Genomic DNA, 22,127 nt, shown 5'->3' with positions numbered 1-22,127 from the left:
CCCCCTGGTGGGCAGAGCTTCGCCCCTGGTGGGTGTGCCGGGTGGATCCCGGTCAGGCGCATGCGGGAGTCTGTCTGCCTGTCTCTCCCCGTTTCCAGCTTCAGAAAAATGAAAAAAAAAAAAAAAAAAAAGCTGTGGTAGGCCCTGGTTGGCTCAGTGGTAGAGCATTGGCCTGGCATGCAGGAGTCCCAGCTTCGATTCCCAGCCAGGGCACACAGGAGAAGTGCCCATCTGCTTCTCCACCCCTCTCCCTCTCCTTCCTCTCTGTCTCTCTCTTCCCCTCCTGCAGCCAAGGCTCCATTGGAGCAAAGTTGGCCTGGGCGCTGAGGATGGCTCTATGGCCTCTGCCTCAGGCGCTAGAATGGCTCTGGATGCAACATAGCAGTGCCCCAGATGGGCAGAGCATCGCCCCCTGGTGAGCATGCTGGGTGGATCCTGGTCGGGCACATGCGGGAGTCTGTCTGACTGCCTCCCGTTTCCAACTTCAGAAAAAAAAAAAAAAAAAAAAAAAGCAGTGGTACATATACACAATGGAATACTATGGGGCCATGAAAAAGAAGAAAATATTACTTTTAGCGGCAACATAGATGGAGCTGGAAACTATTATGTTAAGTGAAATAAACCAGGCAGAGAAAGAAAAATATCATATAACCTCACTCATTTGAGGAATCCGATGAACAATATGAACTGAGGAGCAGAACAGAGACAGAGGCAGGATCAAAGGATCCAGAAGGAAAGCGGACAGAGGGAAAGGGGATGATAGGGTGATAGGATGGTGAGAGCAGAAAAGCAAGTCCTGGAGGGAAGGGGGGAGGGTGTTACAGGGAGGGGGACAGGGGAGGATGTACTGGGGAACACAGGGGAGGAGAGGATGTATTCGGGGGGACACTAGAATCTATGTAAATACAATAAATTAATAATAAAAAAAAGAATTTCCACTACACCTTGCATCCCTGCCCTAAACTCACTGAAAATTAAAACATAGCTGTCACTACTTTATTTCATCTTTATGGACTTATAACTTTCAAAGGAGATGTTGCCAACACCTCACATGACCTCATTTTTTCCTTTTACCTTCCTAGCTCTAATAATTTTTTCATCTCTTACATAGCTACAACCATGAAACAATCAGTACTGCATGTCATATACCTTGATGACACATGACAATCACCTAAAATTTACTGCAAATTAAAAAATTAAGTAGAGGAGAAATAACATTCGTACATAACTCTCCTATCTAAATACAAAAAAATCAACTGCACCCTGCCAGGTTGGCTCAGTGGATACAGCAGCGGCCACAGTGCTGACTTCCCAGGTTCTACTGGGTGGGGGGTGGGGGGGCCTGACCGGTAGTGGCGCACTTGATAAACCATCCACCTGGAATGCTGAGGTTGCAGGTTTGAAATCCCTGGCTTTGTCCACCCTGTCAAGATATCATATATGGGAACTGGTCCTAGCCAGTTTGCTCAGTGGTGAAGTGTCGGCCCAGCATGTGGGTATCCTGAATTGGATTCCTGGCCAGGGAACACACAGGAGAAATGCCCATCTCTCTTCTCCACCCCTCCCTCAATCACTTTTCTTTCTTTCTCTCTTTCTTTCTTTCTCTCTCTCTCTCTCCTTCTTCCCCTCCTGCAGCCATGTCTCGCTTGGAATATTCCATATACATAAATGCTCCACTAGAACCCTAAAACTAAACATTAAACCTGATGTTCAAAAACATTTAGAACTTTTTTTTTTTTTTTTGTATTTTTCTGAAGCTGGAAACGGGGAGAGACAGTCAGACAGACTCCCGCATGCGCCCGACTGGGATCCACCCGGCACGCCCACCAGGGGCAATGCTCTGCCCACCAGGGGGCAATGCTTTGCCCCTCCGGGGCGTCGCTCTGCCGCGACCAGAGCCACTCTAGTGCCTGGGGCAGAGGCCAAGGAGCCATCCCCAGCGCCCGGGCCATCTTTGCTCCAATGGAGCCTCAGCTGCTGGAGGGGAAGAGAGAGACAGGAAGGAGGGGGTGGGGGTGGAGAAGCAAATGGGCACTTCTCCTATGTGCCCTGGCCAGGAATCGAACCTGGGTCCCCCGCACGCCAGGCTGACGCTCTACCGCTGAGCCAACCGGGCAGGGCCTAGAACTTTTTTTTTTAAATGACTGCACAGGCCTGACCTGTGGTGGTTCAGTGGGATAAAGTGTCGACCTGGAACTCTGAGGTTGCCGGTTCAAAACCCTGGGCTTGCCTGGTCAAGGCACATATGGGAGTTGATGTTTCCTGCTCCTCCCCCACTTCTCTCTCTCTCTTTCTCCTCTCTCTCTTCTCTCTAAAATTAATAAATAAAGTTTTTTTTTTTTTTTAAAAAAAGACTTTTAAATGACTGCACAGAACGATAAAACAAGTTCCTACTGATGAAGATTCCCGGAAGTTCCATGGACTGTCTTGGTGTCTTTCATCACCTTCCACCTACAAACCTGTAAGACAAGGTCATTACAGTAGCATTATACTAACTAGAAAGCCCGGCGGTCATACAAAATGACCGCTGTTCTAGATATTATAAATTGTAATTAAAATGATTTGTGCAAAGGTGTCTGCTAATTCAAACTGAATTACCCAGGGCAGGAGGCAAGGACGCCCCTTTGCTTAGTGCCCCATGGAGTTTCCCCCTTCTACTTGCTTAATTGCTTAAAGTGGAATGCAATGAAGGACACCACTGGCGGTACATTTCTTAAGAGCCACCACTAGCTCAATAAATAAAGGTGATTTAAATAATAAAATGTTAATTCACATGTCAAAGTTCTCTTTGTACATAACATTTCTTGTGTAGATCTTTCCATCATTTTTAAGCTCGGCTTGCAGAGGACCATCAATTATTTTTAATTTTACATCCGTTCTTTCACGAACTCTTGAACAGGCAACATAAAGTTGACCGTGTCCAAATGCAGGCTCAGGTAAAAAAATGCCAACATGCTTAAGCGTTTGGCCCTGAGACTTATTGATGGTCATAGCAAAGGCAAGTTTTACAGGAAATTGTCTACGTCTCAATTGAAACGGCAACCCTGTTTGAGATGGAGCCAAATCAATTCTTGGAATGACATGTATTTCACCTTTAGAGGAGCCAGTCAAAGACTTAGTTATTATGACATTATTTTTCAATTGGAGAACCTCTAGTCTTGTACCATTGCAAAGACCCCTTCTGGTGTTAAGATTTCTTAACAGCATAATAATTGCTCCAATCTTTAACCTCAGTTTGTGAGGTGGCATGCCAGAAGAGTGGTGGATAATTCTCAATTAGTGGAACTACAACGTTTCCACACTTGCAACATTGAGAAAATCCTTTCTTGCCATGATCAAATCGATTAGTTTCTAACTTGAAGTTTAAGGACTGACAGTGTTCACATTTAATATTCATGTCACCAGAGGAATGCTCAAAAATTAAAGTTTCTCCGTTTGAAACTGTTTTAATCCTTTTTGCGTTTTGGTCAGCATTACTCTGTTGTTTTTTTGCATTTCTTTCCTGCCTTTGTTCAAGGGACTCATTTTGTCAAGACAGGCTTTTTTGTCTTGCATCTGAGGCAAGCCTTGTTTCTCTATGCTCATCAGTCTCATTTTGCTGAGAAAGACGCATTTGCTCTGCGACTGAAGCAAGCCTTGTCTTTCTCTGCTCAGTGGTTTCTTTTTGTCGAGAAAGCCGTTTTTGTGCAGCTTTAGCTCCTTTTCTCTCCTCTTCAGTGCTGTATTTTTCTAGGAGGCATTCTTAAAAGAAATTACGTTAAGACGTAGTTTTTATGTAAAACAGATGATTGCCAATGCAAACAAATATTCACCTTCCCCCTGACATGCTCAATTTGCGTTCAGCCGTGGCAACTTCACTCCATTGGCTAGTACAGTTACGCAAGCAACCAATAAGCTATTGGCAACAAACAGACACTTAAACTGCATATAATAAAGGTATGTTTTCAAATCAACATCTAAAAAAAGACCCCCAAATAAATCACTACTACAGTTAAAAAATATTTTCAACAGAAAGGTACCAAACTGCTTCATCATGAACATTTCTGATTCCACAAACAGTAAAGGCTTCAGCTTCAGTGCTTTTTTGGACCGAATGTGAATTTGCCCTGAAGGCATATCTGGCCGCCATAGCCCAGTTTCACACTCTCCAGTAGGGGGTAGGGGGTTGAAAGTGAACGTTACTTGTGAGCAGTGCATAGAATGAACAAGCGCCCCTGACACCTAGGATGTAGGGGATGTTCACACAGGAAAAAGAATGATCCAGCCCTAAAGGTCAATGCTACTCAGAACTCACACCTACTCTATATGGCACCACATAAAAAATAGAATACAAACAGCAGGTCACTTGGAATCCTAGGTCACAAATGCTGACTCTCTTGACCTACCCACCTGGAAGCAGACACCTGAGAAAAAAACAATTACAAACCATCTTCAAAAATGGCTGAATAGGATCTTAGCTTCAGATGATGCCCCAGAAAATCCAAGAGGCAAGGAACATCTCATAATTTGGACACTGAATCACTCTCTGAAGAACAAGACTGGTCCTATCAGGATCTCTACTTCTCCTCATGACTCAACTATATTCAATCCTTCACAACTGTTTCTGAATGTCACTAACAATCTTTCTTCCTATTTTTCTACAATCCAGCATCCACCCTCTAAACTAATATTCTTTTGCTTTGGTAAAATCAAACATGAATTCCTATCTAAAAATACACTTCTTGCCTGACCAGGCGGTGGTGCAGTGGATAGAGCATCGGACTGGGATGCAGAGGACCCAGGTTCGAGACCCTGAGGTCGCTGGCTCCAGCAAGGGGTTACTCGGTCTGCTGAAGGCCCGCAGTCAAGGCACATATGAGAAAGCAATCAATGAACAACTAAGGTGTTGCAACGCGCAATGAAAAACTAATGATTGATGCTTCTCATCTCTCTCCGTTCTTGTCTGTCTGTCCCTGTCTATCCCTCTCTCTGACTCATTCTCTGTCTTTGTAAAAAAGAGAAAAAAAAATGAACTAAGGTGCTGCAATGAAGAATTGATGCTTCTCATCTCTCTCTCTCCCTGCCTGCCTGTCCCTATCTGTTCCTCTCTCTGTCTCTGTAAGAAAAAAAAAAAAAATACACTTCTTCTCACCTGACCTGTGGTGGTGCAGTGGATAAAGCGTCAACCTGGAAATGCTGAGGTTGCCGGTTCAAAACCCTGGGCTTGCCTGGTCAAGGCACAAATGGGAATTGATGCTTCCTGCTCCTCCCCCCTTTCCTCTCTCTCTTTCTCTTTCTCCCCTCTCTATAATGAATAAATAAAATCTTAAAAAAAATACACTTCTTCTCAAAACAAATTTTTAAGAGACCACAGAACACTACTATCTACCAGTTTCACCTAACTTCAGTTCCTCTACAATATAAAGCAAACAACAGATAAACCAATATTCCGGAACCCTGGTCCTCAACCTAATTCAAATTATACTACATCACTTTTAAAATAAAATAAAAAAACACCTTTTTCCTTACTGACAGACATACATAGCCTACTTCTTGGAATGGAACATCCATTACTAGATGCAAACACATCTCTTCTTATACCATAAAGGTTTCTCTTTACATCATAGGAAATACTTTCTTCATAAAATAACTGGTGTCACAACAGCTATGTGAAAAAAAAATCAACACCCCTGCATCCTACTGTCTGCAAAAATCACTTACTGTGGATGCTAACAGACATGCGCAACTAATAAAAAATGCTGGAGCCACCTACACCATAACACAGCAAAAAATAGAAATGGAAATAAAACCAAAACGTATTTGGATACCATGCACTACACTGGAAAACAAAAGGTGGTCCAACAAATTATGGACAAATTCATTTCCATACATTCCAATGACTGAATATCTAACTTCAATGCAATAAGTAACAAACTCGAATAATAAGTCACAGACCTATAAACGGAAAAGAGAAAAATCCATAATTATAAAAAGTGACTTAGGCCTGACTTGTGGTGGCGCAGTGGATAAAGCGTTGACCTGAAATGCTGAGGTTGCCAGTTCGAAACCCTGGGCTTGCCCAGTCAAGGCACATATGGGAGTTGATGCTTCCTGCTCTTCTCCCTCCTCTCTCTCTCCCCTTCTCTAAGATGAATAAATAAAATCTTTAAAAAAAGTGACTTAGCCTGACCAGGTGGTGGCGCAGTGGATAGAGCGTTGGACTGGGATGCCGAAGACCCAGGTCGAGACCCCGAGGTCACCAGCTTGAGCGCAGGCTCATCTGGTTTGAGCAAAAGCTCACTAGCTTGGACCTAAGGTCACTGGTTCTAGCAAGGGGTTACTCAGTCTGCTGAAGGCCCGCGGTCAAGGCACATATGAGAAAGCACTCAATGAACAACTAAGGTGTCACAACGCACAACGAAAAACTAATAATTAATGCTTCTCATCTCTCTCCATTCCTGTCTGCCTGTCACTGTCTATCCCTCTCTCTGTAAAAAAAAAAAAAAAAAAAAATTAAACATTTTTTTAAAGTGACTTAACATACCTCTCTCATCCACGGATATGGCAAACCTCTCAAAACTGATGCAACCCCCCCCCCACAAAAAAAATCACTACGTATATAAAAAAAACTATAATAGCCAAATAAAATTCAAGATACATAACTATCCCACCATCCCCAACAATACATCTAACATGCTTTTCAAGAATGCTTATAACTCATTAAAAACTGATCCTACTGAATGATAAACCACCTTCCTAGACATTTCAACATAAATCAATGTTAAAGTTACAAAATACTTTCAATGGAAAATACGAAAACTGCTGTGTTCCTATTATCCTGCTCTCCAGAAATTCGCTATCTGTGTCAGGTTTCTGAACCAAAGATGATTCGACCACAATGGTGCCATTTTGCACTGTAAGGAGTGTTGAGGGCTGGGTTTATTTGTAAGCACTGACTAGAAAGAACAGAGAAGCACGTGAGCACCTACACTGCTCAGCCCTTCACCTGAAACAAAGATGGACTCGGCCCAAAAGATCCGTGGTGCTCAAAACACAGACCCTAATCTACATAGAACAATAAGAACTGTTTTTAAAAGAGAATACAAACAGCAAGTCATTTTAAATCCTAAATCTGAAATACAATTTCTCTCTTTAAATATCACCATAGATACTCAAAACCAAAGCTGAACAACAACAAACACAAAACCTCCCATCTTGCCATGATTTCAATCGACTGCCCTGGGGTGACGAGACACTCAAAAACACTCAGGCGTCGAGGAACATCTCACGTGTTATGAGACTGAATCACTCGGAGACAGAACTAGACTAAGCACCTCACCATCACTGCTTCTTTTCATGACACAGAAATCACTTTCATATCTACATCTGTGTATGATCACGTCCAATCCTTCATCTTACTTCATTAGATTCTAAAATTCTCCCTCTAAAGTTTTCTTCTTCAAAAATGAAGACTTTGACCATAGTGGATATTCCCCGGACACCCTACATGGAGCATGGGTAATGACTAACCATACTTAGGATTACTACCACAGCGTGCATCCCAGACCTACACTCATTTCAAACGCTAAGATGGATGTTACTATTTTACTGACTCATCAGTGTATTTTAACTCACAAAACTATTTTTGCCAACTCCTCGCATGACCTCAGTTCTACCTCTTACCTTTCAAGCTTTGACAACTTTCACATGACTTACACCTACATCACTATCCTGATCACGACGACATACTAGCTTATGTACCTGGATGACTCATGACAATCACCTAACATTTATTACAAACAAAAAATTTTACTACACTGGAGGAGAAATAACAGTCATACATAAATATTCCACTTATACAAAAACTCTCTTGAGTGAATAATATATTTCTTCAAACCCAATTACCGGTAAAACAGGTAAAAATGCCTGGGAATCTGCGTCACAAGAACAGAGATGATCTACACTAATGAAATTATAAAACGCTACCCAAAGACACACAGTATTTTCATGGTCTTTAATAATTATATAATAGTAATAATATTAATGATAATAATAATTAGCCTGACCTGGGGTGGCGCAGTGGATGAAGCATGGACCTGGAATGCTGACGTCACCTTGGAAACCGCAGGCTTGTCTGGTCAAGGCACATCTGGGGCGACTACAGCGGATGAATGTTTCACGCTCCTCTCTCTCCTCTCTCTAAAATCAGTGACTAAAATCTTTTTAGAAAAAGAATTACATTGTTTTCTCAACATTGTCTCCATTGAAACAGAAAAGTGCTCCCACTGGAAGTGCTCACTTACACTGGGAGTGGGACATGCGCCCCACAAACCGTCAGGGGATTCTTCTCCGCTCCTCACAACCGGCTGCTCCTCTTGCCCCAACCCCTCCCTAGTGACCCCTCCGCCCTCCTGACATCCCCGGGGTCCGGGGATCCTCTCACCTCTACACCTCTGACCCCGGGAGAACGGAGCCTGCCTGGCAGCACCTGGCCTCACATCCACCCACATCCTCCTTCTTCCCGTGCAAAGTATCCACCTCGGGTCTGGGCCCCATTTCCCTCCGGCCCAGCCCAGTACCTTTCTCTTGACCCTGCTTCTCGTCTCTGGTCAGCCTCTGAGGGACGGGCCCCACCGCTCATACCTGACTTTAGTTTTCTCTGGCTCATTCACATGAAAACACTCAGGAAACAGGGACACTCGTGCACATTTACCTTAGCAAATAAATTCATTTACACTTCATAAAATTTAAAACAATAGAAAAGACACCTTCCTTACAAAATCAAAACTCGTACCACCACAAGGGAGATATTCTGAAATGCAAAAACAGTAAGGGAATGCGCTATTACAGTAATTAATACATAGGAAGAGGATAATTAATTCCTCCTCGTACTCACTACTGTAAACCTACTTTGTGTTTTGCGGACCCACATGTGTTATGCGAACGTCATACAAATGGACATTACACAACACTTAGTAGGGCTGAGGGCAAAAACCATGACTACAAAGAACAGCGCTTCCTACCGCTGAGATGGATGGACCCGGGAGTTCCTGCTTTTCATGCACTGCACATAAAATCGGAAACATAATCTCCCAATGATGTACAGCAGAACCACAAGAAAAAACAGAAAAATTTATCATTGAAATAGATGAATCACACCTCTCTCCTTCAGAAGCGAGAGGACCCCCTCCCTCCTTCAAAATAATCGGTAAGGAGAGAAAACACTTAACGTGAACTACTAAAGTGGATTCCTCCCTCGTAGGGGACCCGCTCTGCGGAACCTTCTCTGCGCACCTGCGTTAAGGGGTTATTCCCCGAGAAGCCCACACGAGGGCGCCAGGGCATCGCGCGGACGACGATTGTAAAGGCGACTGTGTTCTGCTCCACACCTGCGGTGACACATAGAAACTATGTATCTTCCTCTCCTTACGGTTCCTTTAGAAATCAGCAACAAAAATTAACTTCACAGTCCTTATACTTGCAAGTTGTAAAATACTTTTAAAGAAATCCCAAAACGAAAAACAATGGCACTTACAATGTAATTGCAACTGAAACGTAGTAACACCGCGCTCCAAAACCTATAGGAAATTCTAACAGTCTTACCTGCACCCATGAGCAAAGAAGAAAACCTGACGCTTCATCACTTTTTCACTTTTCCTTACCACCTACGTGAGTAACTCCATGGCATCTCACCTTCACGTGGCCTGGACAATGGCATCACCTGGAGCCCGACCCACGGTCCTGGGGCCCCTTCTCACCACGGGTTTGGACTGTACTGCGCTTGAGTCCGCCCGCGCTGCCCGTCTCTCCCCGCCTGTCGGTCCTCCCGGCGCACCTCTGGCCTCCAGACCCTCCACGGCCCTCATTCGTTCATTACACTGGGGAACAAAATTTTTGTTGCATCCTCAAAAACACTTGTTCTTACCTAATTCGAGTGTGCTGATCTCAAATCTGACATTAGTTTTTCTCTGTAAGCTAGTTTTTTTGCAATTCAAAATTTTAGGTTTTCATCTTATCGTAAAATTTTCAACATTTAGTTTAATTAACATAATGAAGTAGAATGTCTTCTTGGGCATCATCTTTGTGAAAATATAATAATTTATATAATGCAGTAAATACACTAATACAATAAAAGATATAATTGCATCAGAATTTGTCTACAATTTCAAAATAGAACATATTAAAACACTTATTTTAGGCCCTGGTGGGTTGGCTCAGTGGTAGAGCATCGGCCTGGCATGCAGAAGTCTTGGGTTCGATTCCCGAACAGGGCACACAGGAGAAGCACCCATCTGCTTCTCCACACCCCCCTCTACTTCCTCTCTGTCTCTCTCTTCCCCTCCCGCAGCCGAGGCTCCATTGGAGCAAAGATGGCCTGGGCGCTGGGGATGGCTCCTTGGCCTCTGCCCCAGGCGCTGGAGTGGCTCTAGTCTCAACAGAGACACGCCCTGGAGGGGCAGAGCATCGCCCCCTGGTGGGCAGAGCGTTGCCCCCTGGTGGGCGTGCCGGGTGGATCCCGGTCGGGCTCATGCGGGAGTCTGTCTGACTGTCTCTCCCCGTTTCCAGCTTCAGAAAAACACACACACACAAAAAACAAAAACAAAAAACCCCACTTATTTTAATCATAAAATTTGCGCAAAACTTATTTAAATTCTATTCAGGCAAAAATTTGCGTTTGTAGCTCTTGTGTTTGTGTACTTGTTGAGGACAATCTCGTTTGATGCTCCAGCAGTAGTCTGCTCATGACTAACAAACAGCTCCAAGATTTTCAGGAAACTTATCATGGTGACTGTTCAGGAAGTGAATCTTAACTCTCATGTTATATCCAATGTCACGGAAAGCCAACAGAATCCTTTGAACCAGAAGTTCATAGTTTTCTGCTTTTTTGTTGCCAAGGAAGTTCTTTGTAACTGCCACAAAAGACTGTCATGCTGCTTTCTCCTTATTCATCTTCTTGGCAAATTCTTTGTCATGTATGAGGGTTTGAGTTTGAGGTCCATCGAATACACTTGCTTTTATCTTCTCGAAAGTCAAGGCAGGAAAAGCAGAAATAATATGTTTTTTATTTTCTCTATTCAAAACCTGAACAAATTGCTTCATTAAGCCAAGTTTGATGTGAAGTGGGAGAAAAATGATCCTGTCTCAATTAATTACAGGTTCATTCACAATATTTTGCATCCCTACTTCCAGAGCTTCATGTTTCGGCCACCCCTTCTGTGTCCAGTGCTTCTCCCGAGCTCGGCTATCCCACAAACACAGAAAGCAAGGATATTTTGTGAAACCTCTCTGTTGTCCTAGCAGGAAATTTACCACTTTAAGATCCACATGAGCCTGACCAGGTGGTGGCGCAGTGGATAGAGCGTCGGACTGGGATGCAGAGGACCCAGGTTCGAGACCCCAAGGTCGCCAGCTTGAGTGCCGGCTCATCTGGTTTGAGCAAAAAGCCCACCAGCTTGAGCCCAAGGTCACTGGCTCCAGCAAGGGGTTGCTCGGTCTGCTGAAGGCCTACGGTCAAGGCACATATGAGAAAGCAATCAATGAACAACTAAGGTGTTGCAACGCGCAATGAAAAACTAATGATTGATGCTTCTCATCTCTCTCCATTCCTGTCTGTCTATCCCTGTCTCTGACTCTCTCTCTGTCTCTGTAAAAAAAAAAAATCCACATGAATGATCCAGTTATGCTCCTTATACTTCAGAAAGTTGAGGACAATTTTTATGTCATTCTTACTAAGTCATTCAATTCAGATTGGCTAAAATGCTAAGGGGTTAATGACTGCTTGGCATCAGAAGAAGACCCTTCAGATTCTACAACCATTTCCTCATGCATCTTATCAAAATACACTTGATCACCATGTTCACTTTCTTCATCCTTAGAAGAAATAAAACCATTGAAAACTGGAACCAGGAGTGTCTCAGAGTGTGGGATAGGTCATGTTGCTGAAGGAATATTAGAATATGTGATCACATGCCATTTTTTCTTGCCGATGCCCTTTGTATGGATCAGACAAAAATAACAGTTACTGTTGTGGTCCTTAGGTTCATGCCAAACCATGGAAATACCAAAACACATTCCTTTGCATTTTCCTTTTGTCCAGTCACAAAGCATTTCCTCACAATTATGACATACAATATGAGGAACCCAATTCTTGTCTTAATCACCAAGGGGAACTTGAAAATAGGCAATATATGCACGTGTTACAAATGATGAAATATTGCTCCTTTGACGTTTAAATGTGTAACAGCCACATATATAACAGAAGGTGTCAGGACTATTCTTATATTTACACCTACTTGAAGAAACCATGATTCAATCTTTTTTTTTTTTTGTATTTTTCTGAAGTTGGAAATGGAGAGGCAGTCAGACAGACTCCCGCATGTGCCCGACCAGGATCCACCCGGCATGCCCACCAGGGGGCGATGCTCTGCCCATCTGGGGCGTCGCTCTGCCACAATCAGAGCCATTCTAGTGTCTGAGGCAGAGGCCACAGAGCCATCCTCAGCGCCCGGGCCAACTTTGCTCCAATGGAGCCTTGGCTGCGGGAGGGGAAGAGAGAGACAGAGAGAAAGGAGAGGGGGAAGGGTGGAGAAGCAGATGGGCGCTTCTCCTGTGTGCCCTGGCCGGGAATCGAACCCGGGACTCTCGCATGCCAGGCCGATGCTCTACCACTGAGCTAACCAGTCAGGGCCTGATTCAATCTTAAAACAAAATAAGAGGGTATTTTTATCAGATAATAATTTTTTACATTTAAAAAAACTACAATTATGTAAAAGTGATGTTTGTAAAACATTAATTGCCTTGTGGTTATGTTCAATCCAAGAATCATTGCCCTTTAACTCCAATTTAAAAACCAATGCATGCCATTAACTGTAACAAAAAGAAATTAAAATTGCATAAAAACTAGAGCATGCACCAAAAAACGGATTTCAGATTTGGAATCAGTGATGCAGAAATATATAGAAACAGTTCTAAAACCTCATGCAACAGAAAATGAAAAAAAAAATTGTTCAGGGGCGCATTCAGTTAGAAAGTGCCAAGACCCAACCAGAATTGAAGACCTAAAGTTTAATGAACAAAAATCATAAAGACAGCCCTGGATAGTTCACTCAGTGGATAAACTGTTGGCCCGGCATATGGACAACTCAGATTCTACTCCGGATCAGGGCATACGAAGAAACGACCATGTAATTCTCCCTGCTCCCTCTCCCTCTCCCCCTCCAGCAGTGGAGCGTGGCCGCCACGCTGTCAGCCTCAGGACCTGAAAACAGCTCCAGACTGGAGCATCTGCCCCAGATGGGGTTGCTGCGTGGCTCCCGATAGGGCACCTATGAAAGTTTGCATCACTATCTCCCCTCCTCTCACCTAAAAAATAGATCATTATTGTAGAGGTTATACAATTAAAAATAATTCTTTAAAGCAATTACTCATATAATACAAAGATGAGCCACAAACAGGGACAAAATCTTTCCTCGCCAAGTATCTAATCAAACATTTCTGTTCCATACAGCGACATGAAGACAATAAAAATGACCTTTCTGATCAAACTTCACATGGCTCTCTAAAACAAATAATGACACTGAAAAATGGCTTTCTAGCTAAACACAAACCTGGCCTGGTAACAGTGTGGACAAAAAGGGGTTCTGTGGATAGGGTCCTTCTCATGATCTGATAGAAAATTCCAGCTGTCCCTCTTGTGGCCATCGATCTGGAAACCTGTAAGGAAAGGAAACGGTGATGCCCATTCCATTAACATGATTTCAAATAAAATTCTAAAACAGCCCCCCAAATAAATCACTACTACAATTAAAATGTAATAAGATGATAAAAATGTTACATTTCAACTTCCTACAAGTCAAATTTGCCCCGGGGGCATATTCAGCTAAGATGGCGGCATTTCACAATACTGGATGAAGAGGGTGGGAGTTACTGACAAGCAGTGCAGACACTAACATGCGCTGCTGAGCACCTACTGTGCAGAAAGCCTTCACCCACATCTGAAAGCGCCTGGGCAAAAAACATCTCTATTACTGAGAAGACAAGCCCTACTCTATGGAAATGAAATGAAGAGTACATGACTACACAAACAGCATGTCCTTTGCTATCTTACCCCTCAAGGCATGCCTCTCTTCAGTGAAGACATGGAGGCTGCAACCAAAAGAAGAACAACAAACATAAAACCCGCCATCTTCCAAAGACTGCCTATGGGTGTTCTAGGCTCAGGAGACACCTGGGAAACTCTAGAGGAGATACCTTTTCCCTGAAGCTGCATATGATCCATCATTTACAACACATGTATGACAAAAATAATCTTCACCGGTAACCATCTTTTTCAAAATATTACACCTTTGACAATTAGGTTCCAGGACCATCAACATTCCCCCAACTCTCCAAGGTGATCATTTACAACAAAAACATATTAACAAGACTCTTAATCTCTTCATGTATATTATTGTCAAACATTAAACATTTTCCAGCTCTGCTTGGGTGGCCTGATGCAGTCAACATTGACCATGCAAAACATGGTGAATTTGACCCGTGACTCCCCCACCACCACCACATCAGGACACTGCAAGAGTGCACAACTACATAGAGCACCTAAGTTAAACGACAGGAGCTCATACATCCCTCTCCATCTTTCTCTCCCTCTCTCTCTGCACCCCCTACCCCTGATAACCACTTGACTTTTCCCTATATCCATCAGTAAACTCAGTCTACCTCATCTTTTCCTCTCAGGACCACGGAGAGCACTCCTGAGTGGCTACCACACAATGTTCACCTACCTCACCACAATGAAACCATCTTAAGTGGCGCGAGCACTGTCTCTGGCAAGCGTCCTGCCTGATGACTGAACAAAGCTATCCTGGGCATTCACTTAACACTGATGCCAAGGAGCCCCAGGTGTGACTGCCATGGGGTCAGAGAGGCAACTCCAAATGCCCTTGCCCATCTGCCAGGGGAAAGAATATCCGCCACCTTAGGGCACAGAAGCACTTCATGAGCCACTGTGGGCATCTGACTTCCATTGCTTTCTCATGGCTCCTACATGCCCATTTCATGCTTGTTCTGTAATATATATACTTTACCAACCTGGACAACTGCCAATGTGTGAGTCTCTCAGTGGACCTGAAGGGGGACACAATGTCACATACACAATACTTCCTGTTTCTAGAACGCCTTGCATCCAGACCCTTCCCTCATGTAGAATGCTAAGTACTCTGCTAATATTCTATGAATTACTCCAGTTAAAACAAATAAAAAAAGTTTTATACACTATGTCAATTTCCAAAACATGTCTATAAATGTATTACAATACAATTTTAAACCATCGACCACATTTTTCATGATCCTATTGCCTTATGTTCACTTCATGAACTAAAATATAAAGGATGATTCTGGAAAAATTCATTCATGGAAGAAAGCCCGAAAACGCATAAATCTTCCTTGTATTCTACAGCTACTGAAATGAAACAGTACATTGCTACCTTCTAAATACACAATTCACACCAAGGGAAGATGTAGTAATAGATGCAAATTCATATGAAATTTTTGTAGAATAAAGACTTTTCTTTAAATCACGGGCTCATAGAAGTGCGGCCCCAGACGCAGCTGCGGGGTGGGTGGGGGACCTGTGGCACGAGATGCAGCGGCCGCGGCGCAGCTGACTGTGACACGGGAGCTCCCTGAGCCGCTCCACACAGAAAGAGAGAATCAGAGAGAGGGACAGTTAAGAACAGACAGACAGGGGACCTGAAGATGGCAGCAGAGTAGGCAGATGCACAGACTCCCAGCTCACGCCACCAAACTGGATTACAGACTAATTTGTGAACAATCAGCGTGAAAAACCAACTCTGGACTACAAGAGCAGCTCTCAAAAACCAAGAAGCAAAGAAGAAGCCACAACAAACCTGGTAGGGTGTGCCTGAATCTCCCCTGCTTACAGGAACAGGGTGGGGGGTGAGGCTGAGAGCCCAGAATGGCTCTCACTCCAAGGAAAAGAGCAGAAAATACTGCTCACAGCCATTTGCCTGGGGACCAGGGAATGAGTTGTGTTGAAAGGGCCAACTTGTCTTCCAAAAAGAAAGGGGAGAGAGAGACAGACGGTGAGGAGGAGAGAGAGAGACAGACAGTGAGGGGCAGAGGAATGCAGGGGATGACCTGAGAAGCTGACTCATCCAGTGCTGGAGGAGGCCATAGCTGGGGGAGGGGGCTGATCCTTCCACAAAATAAAAGACAAAGTGCTTCCAGGTCACAGATCTCCAGACATCTCTCCAGCTCCAATCAGCACAACAAGACACAGCTGAAAACAAGAAGTGGGGAGGAGGGGCAGTAACTCAGGTCTCCATGGAGATCTGAGATACACCTCCCTCTACTGAAGCTGAGAAAACACCCTGCCTCCAGAGAAAGTAACTGGCAGAAGAGGCCTTCAGAGTCTCAGGTTACACCCACTGCATTCCTAGATACAGTTTCAAATAAGCCCCTGCAGAGATCAGTAAACAAGACTATCACCTGTTAAGAAAACAAACAAATCAAGACTTCAAAGTGGCCCAAATCTGAAAGTGGATTACAAATAATAGCTGATGCCAACCCAAGAAGACCTAGAAATAACACAATGGAAAACTGGAGGCAGACAACACCAAGCCTAGACTCAACCAGCTCTACAAACAAAACACCCAAACACTTAGATGTAATGAGAAGACAGAGAAGTGCAATTCAAATGTAACCCCAAGAGAAACCTCCAGGAAATGAACTGAGTGATATGGAAATAACCAAACTTCCAGATGCAGAGTTCAAAATAATGATTGTAAGAATGCTTAGGGATCTTAGAACAACAATGGATGGTCATTATGAACACCTAAATAAAGAAATTGCAAGTATAAAAAAGAATATTGAAACATTAAAAGAGAAGCAGTCGGAGATGACAAATACAATATCAGAAATGAAGACCACAATGGAAGCAATTAAAAACAGGATGGATGGAGCTGAGAATTGAATCAGCAAGTTGGAGGGCAAGTGGAATGAAGGCATGAAAGCAGAGAAGAAAAAAGAAAAGAGACTAAAAAGTCTGAGGAAACTCTTAGAGAGCTCTGTGACAACATGAAGAGAAATAACATCCGCATAATAGGGGTTTTTGAAGAAGAAGAGAAAGAACAAGGAATAGAGACTTTGTTCAATCATATCATGGCTGAAAACTTCCCTAAACTAATGCAGGAGAAACTCTCACAAGTTCAAGAAGCACAGAGAACTCCATTAAAGAGAAACCCAAAGAAACCTACACCAAGGCCTGACCTGTGGTGGCACAGTGGGTAAAAGCATTGACCTGGAACACTGAGGTCGCCAGTTCAAAACCCCAGGCTTGCCTAGTCAAGACACATATGGGAGTTGATGCTTCCTGCTCCTCCCTCTGTTCTTTCTATCTCTTTCTCTCTCTGTGTCTCTTCTCTCTAAAAAAAATGACTAAATAAAATATAAAAAAATAAATAAATTGTAAAAAAAAGACTAAGCTTTAAAAAAAAAGAAACCTACACCAAGACACATCAAAATTAAGATACCAAAGCTAAGTGATAAAGAGAAAATATTAAAAGCTGCTAGAGAAAAAAAGGCTATCACCTACAAAGGAGCCCCCATAAGGATGACATCTGACTTCTCAACAGAAACATTTGAGGCCAGAAGGGAATGGCAAGAAATATTCAAAGTAATGCAGAACAAGAACCTACAACCAAGACTACTTTATCCAGTAAGACTATTATTTAAAATTGAAGGAGAAATAAAAAGCTTCCCAGACCAAAAAAAAAAAACAAAAAACAACTCAAGGAATTCATTACAACCAAACCAATGCTGCAGGAAATGTTAAGGGGCCTGTTGTAAACAGATCAAAGTGGGAAAAGAATATAGCAAAAGAGGAATACAGCTTTAATGAATAAAATGTCAATAAACAACTACATATCAATAATAACCTTAAATGGAAATGGATTAAATGCTCCAATCAAAAAACATAGGGTAGCTGCATGGATAAGAAAACAGGACCTGTACATATGCTGTCTACAAGAGACACACCTTAAAACAAAAGATGCACATAGACTGAAGGTAAAAGGATGGAAAAAAACATTTCATGCAAATGGAAATGAAAAAAAAGCTGGGGTAGCAATACTTATATCAGATGAAATGGACTTTAAAACAAAGGATATAGTAAGAGATAAAGATGGCCACTACACAATAATAAAGGGAGCAATCCAACAGGAAGATATAACTATTATAAATATCTACACACCTAATATAAGAGCACCTAAATATAATATATAAAGCAGACTTTGATGGATATAAAGGGCGAGATCAACAGCAACACTTTAATAGTAGGGGATTTCAATATCCCACTAACATCACTAGATAGATCCTCAAGAAAAAACATTAACAAAGAAACAGCAAACTTAAAGGACACGCTAGATCAACTCAATTTAATATATATCTTCAGAACCTTTCACCCTAAAACAGCAGAATATACATTCTTTTTTTTTTTTTTTTTTTGTATTTTTCTGAAGCTGGTAACAGGGAGGCAGTGAGACAGACTCCCGCATGCGCCCGACCAGGATCCACCTGGCACGCCCACCAGGGGGCGATGCTCTGCCCATCTGGGGCATCGCTCTGTCACGACCAGAGCCACTCTAGCGCCGGGGCAGAGGTCAAGGAGCCATCCCCAGCCCCTGGGCCATCTTTTGCTCCAATGGAGCCTTGGCTGTGGGAGGGGAAGAGAGAGACAGAGAGGAAAGAGAGGGGGAGGGGTGGAGAAGCAGATGGGCACCTCTCCTGTATGCCCTGGCCGGGAATCGAACCCGAGACTTCTGTACGCCAGGCCGATGCTCTACCACTGAGCCAACTGGCCAGGGCCAGAATATACATTCTTTTCAAGTGCTCATGGTACATTCTCTAGGATAGACCACATATTAGGGCACAAAAGTTTGTCTCAACAAATTTAAGGAGATTGAAATCATATCAAGCACTTTCTCTGATCACAATGGCATGAAACTAGAAATCAACCACAACAGAAAAACTCAAAAATTCTCAAACACATGGAAACTAAATAGCAGGTTGTTAAATAACGAATGAATTAAGAATGAGATCAAAGAAGAAATAAAAAAAATTCCTAGAAACAAATGATAATTAGCATACAACAACTCAAAATTTATGGGACACAGCGAAAGCAGTACTGAGAGGGAAGTTCATAGCACTACAGGCACACCTTAAGAAGCTATAAAAAGCTCAAATAAACAACTTAACCCTGCACCTAAAAGAACTAGAAAAAGAACAGCAAGTAAAGCCCAAATGTAGTAGAAGGAAGGAAATAATAAGGATCAGAGCAGAAATAAATGACATAGAGGCTAAAGAAACAATACAGAGGATCAATGAAACTAGGAGCTGGTTCTTTGAAAAGGTAAACAAGATTGATGAACCTTTAACCAGAATCACTAAGAAAAAAAGAGAGAGGACTCAAATAAATAAAATTAGAAATGAGAGTGGAGAAATAGCAATTGACACAACAGAAATACAAAATATTGTAAGAAAATAATATGAAGAACTGTATGCCAAAAAACTAGACAACCTAGATGAAATAAATTCCTTGAAATATACAATCTTCCAAAAATCAATCTGGAAGAATCAGAAAACCTAAACAGACCGATTACAACAAATGAGATCAAAACAATTATAAAAAAATTCTCAACAAAGAAAAGTCCTGGGCCTCACAAGTGAATTCTACCAAATAGTCAAAGAAGAACTAACTCCTATCCTTCTCAAACTATTTCAAAAAAATCAAGAGGAAGACTTCCAAGCTCCTTTTATGAGGCGAGCATAATTCTGATTCCAATATCAGGCAAACACAACACAAAGAAAAAAAATTATAGGCCAATATCACTGATGAATATAGATGCTAAAATCCTCAACAAAATATTAGCAAACCACATCCAACAATATATGGAAAAAATCATACACCACGATCAAGTGGTATTTATTCTTGGGAGGCAAGGCTGGTACAATATTCGCAAATCAATCAATGTGATTCATCACATAAACAAAAGGAAGGAGAAAAACCACATGATAATTTCAATAGATGCAGAAAAAGCATTTGATAAAATCCAACACCCATTCATGATCAAAACTCTCAACAAAGTAGGAATACAGGGAACATACCTCAACATGATAAAAGCCATCTATGACAAACCCACAGCCAACATCATACTCAACGGGCAAAAATTAAAAGCAATTCTTAAGATCAGGAACAAGGCAGGGATGCCCCTTTTCACCACTGTTATTCAACATAGTCCTGGAAGTCCTAGCCACAGCAATCAGACAAGAAGAAGAAATAAAAGGTATTCATGTTGAAAAAGAAGAAGTAAAGCTACCATTATTTGCAGATGATATGATATTATATATAGAAAACCCTAAAGTCTCAGTCAAAAAACTACTGGACCTGATAAATGAATTCAGCAAAGTGGCAGAATATAAAATTAATACTCAGAAATAAGAGGCATTTTTATACACCAGCAATGAACAGTCAGAAAGAGAAATTAAGGGAACAATCCCCTTCACTATTACAACCAAAAAAATAAAGTACCTAGGAGTAAATTTAACCAGGGAGACTAAAGACTTGTACTCTGAAAATTATAAAACATTGATAAAAGAAATCAAGGAAGATACAAACAAGTGGAAGCATATACCATGCTCTTGGTTAGGAAGAATAAACATCATTAAAATGTCTATATTACCCAAAACAATTTATAAATTCAATGCAATACCAATTAAAATACCAATGACATACTTTAAAGATATAGATCACATATTCCAAAAATTTATATGGAACCAAAAAAGAACACAAATAGCCTCAGCAATCTTAAAAAAGAAGAATAAAGTGGGAGGTATCACACTTCCTGATATCGAGTTATACTACAAGGCATTGTACTCAAAACAGCCGGGTACTGGCATAAGAACAGGCATATAGATCAATGGAACAGAACAGAGAACCCAGAAATAAACCCACAGCTCTATGGACAACTGATATTTGACAAAGGAGGTAAGGGCATACAATTGAGTAAAGACAGCCTCTTTAATAAATGGTGTTGGGAAAATTGGACAGCTACCTGCAAAAAAATGAAACTAGACCACTAACTTACACCATTCACAAAAATAAACTCAAAATAAATAAAAGACTTAAATGTAAGCCATGAAACCATAAACATCTTAGAAGAAAACATAGGCAGTAAGCTCTCCGACATCTCTCGCAGCGATATATTTGCTGATTTATCTCCACGGGCAAGTGAGATAAAAGACAGGATAAACAAATGGGACTATATCGAACTAAATAGTGTTTGCACAGCCAAAGACAATAAGAACAGAATAAAAAGACAAACTATACAATGGGAGAACATGTTTGACAATACGTCTGATAAGGGGTTAATAACCAAAATTTATAAAGAACTTGTAAATCTCAACACCAGAAAGACAAACAATCCAATCAAAAAATGGGCAAAATAAATGAATAGACACTTCTCCAAAGAGGACATACAGATGGCCAATAGGCATATGAAAAAATGCTCAACATCACTAATCATTAGAGATATGCAAATTAAAACCATAATGAGATATCACCTCACACCAGTCAGAATGGCGCTCATCAACAAAACAACACAGAGTAAGTGCTGGCGAGGATGTGGAGAAAAGGGAACCCTCCTGCACTGCTGGTGGGAATGCAGACTGGTGCAGCCTCTGTGGAAAACAGTATGGAGATTCCTCAAAAAACTGAAAATCGAACTGCCTTTTGACCCAGCTATCCCACCCCACTTTTAGGAATATACCCTAAGAACACCATAGAACTGTTCCAAAAGGAAAAATGCACCCCCATGTTTATGGCAGCATTGTTCACAATAGCAAAGATCTGGAAACAGCTCAAGTGTCCATCAGAGGATGAGTGGATTAAAAAGCTTTGGTACATATATACTATGGAATACTACTCAGCCATAAGAAATTATGACATCGGATCATTTACAATAACATGGATGGACCTTAATAACATTATATGGAGTGAAATAAGTAAATCAGAAAAAACTAAGAACTATATGAACCCATACATAGATGGGACATAAAAATGAGACTAAGAGACA

Source organism: Saccopteryx bilineata, chromosome 3, assembly GCF_036850765.1.
Source record: "Saccopteryx bilineata isolate mSacBil1 chromosome 3, mSacBil1_pri_phased_curated, whole genome shotgun sequence".
Taxonomy (NCBI): domain Eukaryota; kingdom Metazoa; phylum Chordata; class Mammalia; order Chiroptera; family Emballonuridae; genus Saccopteryx; species Saccopteryx bilineata.
This window is presented reverse-complemented; position numbering follows the sequence as displayed.